The following is a 9030-nucleotide window of genomic DNA, read 5'->3' as shown; positions in this document are numbered from 1 at the left end:
TATCTCTTTCAATGACCTACCACATCTCCCCTCCTTTGCTTTCTGAGGTTTTCTTGACTGCCAACTCTTATTTCTGTCTTATTTTCAACCAGCCCCTGATTTCCCATTCTCATTCCCTACGTGCTTAGCGAGGGCCTATGATCTGACAGTATTGGTGCCATAGGAAGCTTAAGAGGGTTCAACGCTGGTCGACCACTCTTGACATGTCATAGACACTCGAGTCATGGCCCAGGGGTAAAAGAGAAGGTCCCCTTCACCCCAATTAGTCCGAGTGGCACTGGCTACCACCCCCAAGCACCGAAAACAAGAATACTTTAACATAAATAGCCCAGAAAGTGGTGGGGAAAATCGCCCCGCCGGTAGCGTAGTGGTTATCGCATCAGACCGGCATTCTGGAGGTCGTGGGCTCGAATCCCACCTGGCGGGCATTTTTCTCCACTGTCTTTCTTTCTTTACAAATTCTGTATCTGTTTCAATGACCGACCACATCCCCCCCTTTGCTTTGTGAGGTTTTCTTGACTGCCAACTCTTATTTCTGTCTTATTTTCAACCAGCCCCTCATTTCCCATTCTGATTCGCTACATCTATATATATATATATATATATATATATATATATATATATATATATATATATATATATATATATATATATATATATATATATATATATATATATATATAGGGTTTGTAATACATACAGGTACATCTGATATAGTTCATCACAGGGCAAGTCGAGGTGTTTCAAGACAACAATAAACAATGTAGGTTAAGAGGAGTATGATTAAATCCTACAACTTCTGAAGCCACCTCATAAATAACGTTTTTACTATAATGACGTGCTTGGCTTCCTTGTGCAGCCCACAATGTTTACAATGATAAAGTATTTTAGCCGATAATACGGCAGTAATTGTCTATCCTTTCAATCTTAGTGTAGTGTTTTGTTAGTCTCCAAGATATATATAATCTTAGGAATATTCTTGCATATTCATGTGCCCTGAAACTTTGCGGGTACGGAAAACTGAACCTCTTAGGTACGTTGACAGCTCAGCAAGCGTCACAGCCGGTTATTACTTGTTCTCAGCACGCACTTTCACTTGCTGGAGCCAACCCTGCGTCTTGGAAAAAGCACCACATTTTCGCTCAAACACCTTGTTTGTGTTTGGCTTGAATTTCATGCCTCCAGCGTACAGTGAGCGGAACGTTACGCTCCATGGTGTGTGGACGAGCCTGGCGTTGGCCCTGACATTAATATAATGCCCTAAAACTACGCAGGCTAACACAAAGTTTCCTATCCGTTTGACAAAATAGAGTACGTGACCTGTTCTCATTTGGTATTTTCTCCTCTAGCCTGCAGCAAGGCAACGGCTAATTAAACTTTAGAAAGCTGTTAAGGCGCACGAATTCACCCAAAGAAGCCGGCGGTTGTCTAGAACAAACATAAAAGGGGTTTGAAGACGTGCTGAATAAGTTACAAGAAAAACACGGCTACAGTCGAAAGTTCCCCAATACAATTGTAACAGCCTAGTACAACTGTTTTGAGTGACGTTAAAAGCTGTTAGGTACAAGGAAAATACGGTCGAGATAGCACCACCAATTCAAAACAAGGACGTTCATTTCAGCGTTTTGCGGTTTCTCAATCCCGTGAACTGCTTCCTGCCTTCAGCCTTTGATTATTCTGTCAGGACAAGGAGAAACATTTTTTAAATATGCATACCGTGCTACGTGAACCCTCACAGTGTAGTGAAGACTTTACATGAACCATCTTCCCCTACCCCTTTTCCCATGTCTCCCAACAGGGCCTACTCGCCTCCTCCTATAATAAAGTCATCCTTTCCATTCCATAATAGACAATCCAAACCTCAAAGACTTATTGGTTAAGGGGATTAACTCGTCCAAGCTACACTTGACGTTTGCGGCGCTCCGTAGTGGAGGGCTAAGGAATAATTAATTAAGATCTACGGCTTTGGTCCCAGGCATCGCAGCTGGGACCCTACTCGCGTCTATGATCTCAGCAGTACAGCGCCATAGCCACTGCTCAACCTTGGCGGGTACCTCAAAGGCAGCTGTAGGCAGGCACTCGGCCTGAAGCTGAGGCCGCGCAGTGGTTTGAAAAATGCGGGAAGCCGCGGAGACTCTTACCTCTCCACTTCATCGGACCGGTGGGCGTGTCCTTTCGTTCCGCGTCGCCCTGTCGTGCTTGTTCGTCTTCGTCTTCCTGAAGGACGGCGCATAGCCGCAAAACATTGCCGGAGTATTGCCAAGACTATTCGATTCAAACAATACGAAAATCCTAGCAGTAAACAGGAAGAAAGTGTATTCAGAAAGGAAAACTGACGGTGGTTTAGCCATTTCATCCTAAACGCAGCCTATTTTGTGGGCTAGACCACACAATAATTTCCAGATTTATTCTATATTCTACAGACCAGACCACAATGTGAATTTGCAACTTCAGTTACTGCTAAAATGGCTGAACTTGTCGACAACCATCGCGCAGGCGTGAGGGCTTGGGCTTAGAATGTAACGGCAGGAGTTTGAGTCACAGCCATAGTCAAAGGTTCCGCGAAAGGGAATTTATTCAATGCCAAATGTTTTTGTAAGTCAATTCTAGGCAATATGTTTGTAAATAACGTCGTTTCAGTAACTTGTACACTGTTAAAGATGGATGAGGCTCACCTTTACCGTGGTACGTCCACAGGATTGGTTATCCTTGTCTAGTCTACTTAAAAATGTTCTGGTCTCAGAATAGGCACTACCTTTCAATGCATGTTGACGTCCTCGGAAATAAATGTTGTGCGAGCATGCAGGCAGCCACGCCCAAGTATCCGCTGCAGATGATTCTCCTGGTAGCCAGATTGCCTTCTTACGACTTTTGGGATGAAATTGGAAGTTAAGGCTAAGTATGGCAATCAGAGCACTTGACTATGGAGTGTAGCGAGCAAAGAGATACACAACATTGACATGTTCAGCCCAAATCTGAGGGATGAATCCACGTAGTATAGTTTTGCCATGAACAACATTTGAATTCTGCGAAGCGCTGTTTCTTCCGTATTGCTTACGCTGAGGTTAGACGGTGCGGAGGAAGAAAAAAGGTATTGGTATCTTAGTTTTGGACCCATGCCGATGGGGTCTTCTCAGTGCACAAGTCCCTGGGTGGTCGCAGCCTGGCGGGCCCTTTCATCCAGCCGAAGTTGATCACAGGGGTCCTGACTGGCTAGTATGCCTTTCCATGCTCGTGGTTGGAGAAGGGGGTGAGGGATGGGGTATGGGAGCACGCCCAGGGGTGCTATTACAGGAGGGCCAAGTACCGCCTACTTCGATCTTCCAGCTGCTTTGGTGAAGAAATTATACGTAATGGAGCATCCGTTACACCGCAAGCGCGACAGGTGCAATCGCGTGGAGCCCGCTTGGTATATTCACCGCAACGTATTGGGGACGCTTACGTGGAAGAAGAGCGGCTTGCCCTAACATCCACACACAGTGCGCTCTGAAGTTGAGCTGCAGTGTTCACTCCTTTGCATAAAGTAGACCAAACCTTTACTTTTTTTGAAAGCCTCATCAGGCGCGGGACAGTCCGTCTTTCTCAGTTTTTCTACTGTTCTTCCACTAAATTATGTTTGCTTCGTGGTTTGATGGTAGCCCTTGTGCAGCTCTGTTCAAGCAAAAACCAAGTAAGCCATAAGCACAGGAGGTACCTGTAGCGAAGGGAACGCGCCATGCTCCAGTCGGTCAAATTCGTCACTTTTCACATTAGGTGTCTTGGCATGGCGGGCGTATATCAGAAGTCATCCCAATTTAGTGATTCAATAGCGTGTGTGAGCAAAGACTATTGTGTTTTAGACGTTGAAGTTGTGTTATCTCACGTCGACTGTGTTTTCGCGGTGTATGAAGAAGGCTCCCGTGCGAAAATCGTTTCTTATCTGCTCGTATCTACTCGAACTAGAGGGAACCCTATGTAGGACAGGACACACAAGCGATTGTGGCGGCATTAGCTAACGGGGGCCAAGAGACTTCGTTTTTGTTTGGTGCTAATTCCTTGTTGCTGCTAACATGCATCGAATGGTGACTTCTTGTCTACGACGCTACCCAATCTACACAGTCGACGCCATGGTTGGGTGGGCCGTCAATAGCCAGGCCTCGCTCATAAATAGGCAGGGTGTGTTTGGCCGACAATAGAACTCGGAGGAGACTCGCGAGTGGTTTTGCATGGCCGTGTTAAACTCGGGAAGCTCGTGGTGGCCACTCCTGCGGCGTGGTTTGTTGTTCGTAGTCGCCGTAGCAGGCATATTTCTAGCCCGACAAACTTTTTTCTTTTCAGGCATATGGCTTTGCTTCTGTATTTGTTCAGCTTCTCCGAGAATCTAGTGGCCTATTAGTTAATGGTGTCGTACAGGATAAAATTGCATTTTATAAAGGCGTCATACCAGGATGCCCCTTGTCACCAGTTGTTTTGTCTTGTCTAAACCTCTTCATCAGAAAACTCGTCGACAAGCCCAAAATTATATTCCTTTGCACAGACAAGGCTCTGTTAAGTGTCTGCGAATGCAGATGGCATTACTAATTTATCCGGGACACAGTCGCAATGCGGACAATTACCTGCCTCCCTATCATAACACCATTCCCCGCTCTTCAGGCTGAAGCTTAGGTTAACACTTTGGATGAGATTGTCCATCAGCGTTGGTCTGCCCGGATGCATTAACTCACCTTTCTTGCTGAGGCAGCGGCGTTAGGAAACTACATGTGTCGTTACCTACCCACATCTATGAAGTGTGTCATAACAGGCCACCTTGGCTATACCACCAGGTCACCGACAACAGGCCACTAAAGCGACTTCACAATCGATGCGATGGACGTACTGATACGCTTTTCGCGGTCGCACAATAACTGGCGGCTGAGTCTCAACCCCAGGTGGTGCAGGCAGTTGTGGACGCTGGGGCCAAGGACAACGTGATGGCGACAACACTACAATGTCCTCCCACCCAGAGGCCTGTCAAACGTGCTTCGAAGAAACACACCGCACCCTGCCGTCTATGCTGTCGGAGCGTACGGCCATCCGAGATGGCTTGCAAGCACTAACTCCTGCTCTTCATCAAGCCCCTGGAGGTACTACTTAACACCTTTATACAGACTCCGTGGCGGCTATACGTGATTTACGGCGAGTAAATAACAACTCGGATATCTCGAGGGACATTCATGACATACTGGATACGTACCCCTGCCCTCTGCGGCTCTCGTGGGTTCGGAGAAATACGCTTCCCGCTCACATTGCGGCGGATGGTGCCTGCCACACTGCATGTGTTCCACGACCATTCCCTTTACTGATACTAGATACCCCAGGACAGTTTTTCCAAAGGAAAGAAGATCTTCATCGCACCGCACGAGCCCTGATTCTGCAGTGTGGAATGGACCTTCCTAGCAGACTCGCTCAATGGGAGGAGGTCGTGCTGCGAAGAATTCGTTTTTATGTAGCCCTCTCTCCCGCTGTTACCTGGGAGGCGCCACCACGCTACCATGCCCCGCTCGACCAGAACTGCCCCTTTTGCACGCCTCCTGCCGAAGATCCGGATTACAGAACATTTGCTGGGGACGTGGCTTTCATTGCAAGCGGCCAGAACACGACACCTTGGAGGCACAGACCCCCACCCTGGCAGATCACCTGACCTTCATCGGTGGATATGGGGACCACACCACCGCTCCCTCCTTGGGTTTCTTCGCGAAATGGGAGTTAACCTATACTTGTAGCATATTATTTATGTCAAAGGGCATACTATCGCAATTAAAAAAAAATAGCCTCATGGCGGTTTGAGGGGACTTCGAGCCTTATGCCCGACTTTTAGGTTCCGATTTAAACGTCGCAAAAATGCTGTGCTCCCTCTGTGAAAGGCTAGACTCGGCCCAAATCATCATTTAAAAATTTTTCAGCAGGTTAAGATTCTCGGCCGCAAATTCACCGAGCATGGTTTTGCACCAGAAATGTGGCCCGAGGTAGTTGATAATATTCAGAAAAATGTGGCCCCGGCTGGGTCTACCAACTTGTCCTTTTTAGAGAAATTGTATCGGATTAATTGCGTTTTTCTTACTAATTTTTTTGTCTCCAGTATTATGCCTCCTCCCAATTCTGTTACGTACAATGTGTCCTGCGAAATGTTTTTATTTGTTTTGAGATGGAAGCCCTTGTTCTTCCATCTCAAACACGAACCTTGTTCCGTATAGTGCTGCATTCATGAAGCGTATGTTTTTGTATCCTTGCTATTGTCGCATGTTAATTTATTTATTTATTTATTTATTTATTTATTTATTTATTTATTTCTTTATTTATTAGAGTACCCTCAGGGCCCTTAGGGCATTACAGAGGGGGTGGGTACAACATTTCATAACACACAAAGGAAAAAAACAAAGAAAAGAAACAAGTGTCAGAAGCGCAAATTACGAAGGCAACATAAATCAACTGAAAAAAAAAGAATGCATTTGTAGTAAGACTTCAAGCATATAAAAGACAAAGATAGATAATGGAAAGCGCATAGAGTTACAAAAATTGCTGAGAAACTGCAGTCTTAAACAACAAAGGGTCTGCTATTGTTACAACGGAAGAGGGAAGGTGGTTCCAATCGGCACACGTTTTCGGTAAGAAGGCTGCTGAAAATAATTTCGTGCGGCAAAACGGAATGGCAACCTTATGCTGGTGATCAATGCGTGATGAGTGGTACGATGGTTGTGAAATCAGGTCTCGCCTCATTGATGGGTGGTGAAAAAATATCTTATGAAAAAAATGAAGTCGCGCCAGTTTCCTCCGGACAGTTAAATTGGGTAGGTCAAGGTTAGATTTCATTACTGATATGCTAGCAGTACGGGAATAATTAGAACAAATGAACCGAGTTGAGCGGTTCTGAACAGATTCTAACGCGTTGATTAGATTGTGCTGCGCGGGATCCCATATAGCGGACGCGTACTCGAGCTTTGGGCGAATTAGTGATCGGTATAGTAGAATTTTAAGGGACAGCGGAGAGCGAGAAAAGTTACGGCGCAAGTATCCGAGCGTTCGGTTAGCGTTATTACAGATGCAGGTAACATGCGTGTGTCAAGATAGGTTGTTGGTAATGTGAACGCCGAGGTACTCGTATGAAGAGACGTGCTGGAGGGGGACTGCGTTAATTCTGTAGGTACAAGCGGGAGAAATAGATCGCCGGGTTATTGACATGCACTTAGAATTGTTAGAGTTGAGTGTCATAAGCCATTTATTGCACCAGGTTGAGACAGTCTCAAGGTCTACCTGTAGGAGTTGGTTATCTGATTCGTTGGTTATTTCGCGGTAAAGGATTTCGCGGTAATCTTTTGGTTGTAAGCAGCTTGGCATGGCATGGCTTGGCATGCAGCCTTGGCATGGCCTAAACGACGCCATTGCGACCGTGGCTGTCCTATTGGCTCTCGCTGGTCCACTTCGCGGCTTAAATCTCGCATTTCCTGCTACGATCCGCCGTCGTCGGCGCTGTGTATCAACATCTTCTATGCACGAAGCTGTGCACACAGCTTCAGCGTTTCTTGTATGTTTGGAGTGGTCGCCGAGTTTGAGTGACGAACGCAGTACTCCCTTTTCAATTAGACCGCAGAACAACAAACGTTTATTGCTTCAAAATCTCCCTACCAGCCTGAGCGCGCGAATTGCCAGCAGGCAGCCATGCCTGCTCGCAATTCGCGCGGCCTGTGATATACCGAAGGCCCCCAAAGAGAAAGTCGCGAGCCTCCTCCCAGGGATCTCAGGGAGAGAGCACCAGCTTTCGTCGCGTTGTACGCGGTCGAGTAAGAGGGAACATCTAGGCGCGATTTCTCATCGCGCGCAGTTCCGGTGAGAGTGAACACATTTTCATAATGCTTGTGGGAGGATATTGCTGGGACAAAAGACTTTACCCCAAAAAACATTCCGAGATGTGGAGGGTGAGGGCTTCAGGGTCCCTTTAAATTCACTGCAATATCGCCATATTTTCTGTGTAAGATAAACCGGATAAACAACAAGAGACGGGACCAGAAGAAGATGAAGACCATGAACTCGATTCAGAGACCAAATTAGGACATTCGGAAGCAAAGAACGGACTCGAGAGAGCAGGACAAGTGTGGTTGGAGGTCAACGGGAAAGGACTTCGTCCTGCAGTGCACCCAACAAGATGGTGATGATGATGATGATGATAATGATGACGATGGTGATGCAAGCGCAAGGAGTCAGTCACGTGTGCACATATCGCGCTGATGACATACAGTGTAATTTGACGCTGATATCATAAAGATCACGATCAAGCTATCAACTGTTATGCTTAATTGGCAAAAACACTTCGCATGTTTTATGAAAATTAGGACAGCAGGTGAAGCTGGAAAGAGAAGCAAATTTTTAATATTAATTATTGTTGTCAACCCCGCAAAACGATCTAGTAACGATAATCCTAAAGTTATAAAAACGAGCAAAAGGTTGTATTTTTTTTTTTTTTCAATTTTTTGTAGTAGTACAGTTGAGCTCTGTACAATGGAAATTTTCCTGCATTACCACATTCTCGACCGTCAAAGCCACCACGCTATCGTCTGCTATGTTACAATGACTACACAAAAAAGACAGCAGTGACAATCGGTTGTCTTACGCTGTAAGGGCAGCGGCACGCTACGGCTGAAAAAGGCAGTGCATACTACTGCGTCGGATTCGCTCTTTCTTCAAGCTGAAACATCATCAGCGCAGAAATGAAACAGTTTATTTTGTTATGTTTTTTTATCATGTGCCGCACCATACTTCTAAAACTGTCCTCTTATGTTGCTGTTGCGCCAAACAACTGGCTATTTTATTGCCGAACACAAGAACTACAGGGCCTTATTTTTGTGTTCCGTTATCGCTGCCTTGGAAACAGCCAAAACTGGCTTTTTTTGTAATGCCATGTTGAGACTACCGACGCAAACACCGTATCCTGGGCTATGTACGTAAAAAACGACGTGTCACGGACTTCAGTTGGCTGAGACATTAACTTACGTCATTCTTCAAAGATATGACAGTTGC

At 45.9% G+C, this 9030-nt stretch overlaps 1 non-coding gene across 1 annotated transcript; it reads left to right on the top strand.

Annotated features, from left to right (window-relative positions):
* The first annotated feature begins 353 nt into the window (after positions 1 to 353).
* Trnaa-ggc (transfer RNA alanine (anticodon GGC)) lies at positions 354 to 426 on the top strand. The gene has a single exon. It is a non-coding gene; the product is annotated as a tRNA-Ala (tRNA).
* Positions 427 to 9030: the final 8604 nt, after the last annotated feature.

The sequence above is a fragment of the Haemaphysalis longicornis genome, unplaced genomic scaffold, assembly GCF_048455015.1.
Source record: "Haemaphysalis longicornis isolate Haplotype H1 unplaced genomic scaffold, Haemaphysalis longicornis Haplotype H1 scaffold_5, whole genome shotgun sequence".
Classification (NCBI taxonomy): domain Eukaryota; kingdom Metazoa; phylum Arthropoda; class Arachnida; order Ixodida; family Ixodidae; genus Haemaphysalis; species Haemaphysalis longicornis.
This window is presented reverse-complemented; position numbering and strand designations above follow the sequence as displayed.